This window comes from Gadus morhua, chromosome 15 (genome assembly GCF_902167405.1).
Source record: "Gadus morhua chromosome 15, gadMor3.0, whole genome shotgun sequence".
Classification (NCBI taxonomy): domain Eukaryota; kingdom Metazoa; phylum Chordata; class Actinopteri; order Gadiformes; family Gadidae; genus Gadus; species Gadus morhua.
Window position 1 is genome coordinate 23,473,652 of NC_044062.1, and position 5,012 is coordinate 23,478,663.

The window sequence follows — 5,012 nt, forward strand, 5'->3', positions numbered from 1 at the left end:
ATAAATTAATGATAGTTGAATTGATGGTTGGATGATAGATGGATAGCAGGGACGATGGATCGATGGACTGATGGCGGGGCGATATATGGATAGATGACCCTCACCCAGAAGGCCAGCCAGGTTACGGTCCAAGGAGCTCTTGTAAACTTGTGTGTAGGCCACTCTCTTTTAGCTGGTGTGCCTGCATGTGCAATCTGTCCTCCGCAGCTCATTCAGCACACGGCAGTCCAGTTGGTCTTCAACCTGCCCATGTTCTCTCAGACTATCCCATTTCTTTGCACTCTGCACTGGCTTCTGCTGGATGCTCGAATCCCATTCAAGTCACTGCTACTTGCCTCCTCTGCTGGGAACGTCTGTCAGAGGGTACTGGATGATGTGCTGATGGGATAACAAATGGAAGATAATGGGAAAAGGATTGTACTATTTTGTATGTGTGTGTGTGTGTTAGAGAGAGAGAGAGAGAGAGAGAGAGAGAGAGAGAGAGAGAGAGAGAGAGAGAGAGAGAGAGAGAGAGAGAGAGAGAGAGACACACACACACACACACACACACACACTACTTTTATCTGCCCTAAAATAAAAGATAATATAAGAAGAACAAAGAAATAGACGACTTAATTAAGTTAATTTACTGACATTCTTCTTTTTTCCCCTCCATTACAAGACGCCTGAGGATAGCAGCAGCAGCCTGACCAAACTACTGACAGCTTGATGAGCCAAGAGAGCAGAGCCTCATCTTCCCTCTAGAGCAGGGGTTCCCATTCATTTTTATTTCAAGGACCGGCATATTCATAAAACGATTTGAAGGACAGGTCCTCAATTTTAATGCCTTAATTTTAAGATGCATAATTCTGTTTAATCTTTTCCTCTTTTTTTTCCAAGACGGTTTATTTGTCATATTCACAACAATTAAATAAACAGCAATGAAATGCTTGAGTCTCAGGCTCCCTACAACAATGCAATAATATAAAATAATACAATTTATAAGAAAAACACAAGAAAAGTAAGCTGGGACTTAAATATTCGTTCAGAACAATTCACAAAATGTTTCTCTTTTCTCCCCTAAAAATAACTACATGGAGTGTATGTGTTGGAGGAAATAACAATAATGGCCTAAGTTATAAAATATGACATTATTATTATTTATTTATTTTTTGCCTTTTCTGGAAATATTTCAAGGACTGGTTCTAACGGGTCCACGGTGATTGGGAATCCCTGCCCTAAAGTCTAGAGGAATAAAGGACAGCAGCAGCAGCCACACGCCAGCTGGTGAAGGAGGCCAGAGGATTTTTAGATACTTCTATGAAACAGTGATGTGGAAAAACAAATTTTCTTCACTGACCAACCCTTCATGCGGCAGGAGGCAGCCATCGCTACACACTTAAAAAATATGGAAACCAAAGATTAGGGAGATCACAGTAAACTTTATAAGAATGGAAATGGGACCATACACAACACGGGGGAGTTGGGTCTTTGAAAGCCTCTTCCTGAATCTGCTGCCCAGGATAGCAGACCCAGCCTCTCCAGGAGGCCATACACAGAGAGACAGAGAGAGCAGTAACACAAAGCGCCCAGCCCTGAAGGAGAGGCTGTTGAACAGAGGGAGAAGTCAGCGCCCTGCAAGAGCAGCTCCACCTCCACCCTGCCCCGTGTCAAGCAAAGGAACCCCCACCTTCAAAACACGAGCCACCAGCCCCAGGACCCGAGCACACTCTTACCATGCAACCCTTCCCCCTCAACATGCCGCCCATCCCTCCCCCCTCCAGCCCTGCACACTTCTCCCCCTCCCCCCCATCTCTCCAATCGGCTTTTAATGTTGTTCAGCAAAACCTACATGGATTAAGACTTGTACTAAATATTGACAAAAGCAAAATGATCTGCTTTACAAGAAGTAATAAAACATCCGATATGGATGACTACCAGATTGTTACTCTAAACAACAAAGTGATAGAGCGAGTCGCAACCTACAAATACCTGGGCTTTTTTCTAGAAGAAAATCTCTCTTTCAAACATCACATTGAGTGTCTTACTAGTAAAAAGCTAAGAACTAAACTGGGTTTCTTGTATAGAAATAAATGTTGTTTTTCTTTTGGTGCCAGGAAGAAAATTGTCCAAGCCGTTCTTTTATCTGTTATTGACTATGGTGATATTTTATATATGCATGCAAATTCATCATCTCTGAAAATGCTAGATTCTGTGTACCATGCAGCATTACGGTTTGCCTCAAACTCTGGCTTCCGAACACACCATTGTAAATTGTATGAGAAAGTTGGTCTGTCTTCCTTATACACCCGTAGGATGGAACACTGGTATATGTTTCTTTATAAGGCAATTTTGCACGATCTGCCTCCGTATTTGTGTTCTCTAATGGTTCCTAAAAAAAACAGTGCTCGTATCACTCGGTCTAGCAGTTTGATTATGTATAACGTTCCTCGGACTCGCACTACGTTTGGTGAAAGTGCTTTTAAATCTTTTGCCCCGTCATCATGGTGTAAGCTACAGGAACACCTTAAACTGGAATCCCTAATCACCCTGAACAATTACAAAAGCAGGATCAAGGACTATTTAACCACAAACTGAACACTGACTTACTGCCAATTAGATTGATGCTTTGGGACTTTTTATTGTGTTTTGTGTCTTGTTTTTAGTGTGAAATTTTGTGTTTTTGTTGTTTTTAATGTGAAACTTTAAATGTTTGTATGCTGCCTTCTTGGCCAGGACTCTCTTGAAAAAGAGATTTTGAATCACAATGAGAATATTACTGGAAAAATAAAGGTTAATAAATAAAAATAAATAAAAAAATCTCTTCCCCACATCCCCCCTCCCCCCATCCCCTCCAGCTTTTCCCAGCAACCTCTCTCCCCCCACCCCCTCCATCCCACCCCCCCCCCCTTCGCTACGTACAGTTCTAGAGCTCTCATGAACCTTTTCCGTTGCCCACCATGCCGCGTTGCTTTAATTTTCCATTACTAGTTCTGAGTTGTGCGGAGTTGCACCAACATGGACCCTCTGTGGAGTTGGGCAAAAGTGTGTCAGACCCGCCTCCAAGCGGGTGAGTCAGCCCTGCTTGGAGATTGAAGTTATCTCTGAACGAGAGGAACTAGTGCAGGGCTCGTTTAAAACACTCCTGCTCGTAACAGGCAACAATTCCTGGCTGAACTCGCTGCTTCCCTCTGCTGCACATAAACAGGAGCTAGGACCTGGTTAATGTGGTCCACATGTCAATGGAAGCTGCTTACGGAAAGCTAATGCTAACCCATCAAACTGGGGGCAGAGTGGTGAATTTGGAATTAAACAACCCGTCTGAATCTTGCTAAGACAGTCAAAGGCCAATTTAAAGATATCTTGGTGTATCCCTTTAATAAATGTAATTATATGCAACATATACAACAAATTGTCCAGAGTGATAGATATAACAGAGTGACGCTTCCATTGGACTCCGTTGTACGCTTTTTGCATGGACCCATTATAGAATGGACAGTGGAATCCAAAACGGCGACTATTCATTCCTATGAAAACTGCTCAATAGCTGTGTTCGAAATCGTTCACTATCACGGATATAGTGCACTATATAGGGTGCTCGCCATTTTGTAGTGGTGTTCGAATTCTCAGTGGTTAATTTCATGCACTATTTAGTGCACTTAAAATACCCAAAATTTGAGTGTACATACGATGCACCCTACACGTACACACCACTCCCGTATACCACAATGCAATGCGGTCGTGTTTTTCTGGAGAATAAGCTGAATAATAAAATGATGGAGCCTCCGGCTTTCGTTTAGAAATGTCAACAATTTGGGATTTAACATAGAAAATGTAACATTCAAAATGAATAAAAACAACCTTGATCAAGGAAATGTAACATTTAACATCAATACAACCTCCAGCTTTCTTCATGAGTGCCCGTTTGTTTACATGATGTGGGCTTATCTGTCTGCTTGTGGGCGCATCTGTGTGCGTCACACAAATACCCGGCGCATTTACTGACGCAAATGACGTTTAGAAATGTTCAGCGTAGTGTCTCGTTTGTTCATTCCTTATGTAGTGCACTATGTCATGAACACTATATGCAATAGTGAGTGAGTGAGTGCATAGGGAACGATTTCGAACACAGCTAATGTCAGTGAAGGCAACACTAAGCAGAGATTAGCTTCCGCATCATGGGAGCCTAGCCACGCCCTAGTTCATGACGTACCGGATGCAGAAATATTCTTGCGTTTTAGCATAGAGTGGCGAAGTCACGCCCCTTCCGGTAGAGCCCATGGGACCTATGAGATCGAAAAATATGAATGGGTTTCAATGGAGAGAAAGTAATTATCTTCTGGTCCCAGGCTTTATATGCCCCAGATTACACTTGTCGTTTGTGGATTTAAATGATAATTGTTCATATCAAGATCTTGACCGTTTATTGTTCGATTGGACATTTAGAGGCTGTAGCGAAAACACAATGAGAAAGACTACATGTCTCGTATGTGCCGTCGCGCTCCCAGCGACTGGCGTGGACAAGACCGACAATCTCCCTATCGGCATAACTGAAACTCTCCACATGCCCCAACTTATAATGGTTTTCACCTCTTTCGATGCTTTCATCCTCCCCTTGGAAAAAAGCGTGAAGTGGAGCAGAGAGATCGCCATGTCTGTACCGTCTGTACCAGAGTGGTGGTGACGCATCATTCACGTCGAGAGCAGCAAGGGGCTGTAGGTCACAAAGCGGCCTCACACAAAACCTAACAATATCAAACTTCTTCGCAATTTTTTTTAGCTTTCTTTGCATGAAAAAATTATCATTTAAATCAAAAAACAACATGCGTAATCCGGCCGGGGCATATAAAGGCTGGGACCAGAAAATAATTAATTTCTCTCCATTGAAACCCATTCAGATTTTTCGACCTCATAGGTCCCATGGGCTCTACCGGAAGGGGCTTTTTCTTAGTGCTTGTTCTTACCCTGACATATTTTATTTCAAGAGAATTACAATCAAAGTCAGTTTTTTATTGTCAACCAAGTTGGGTTTG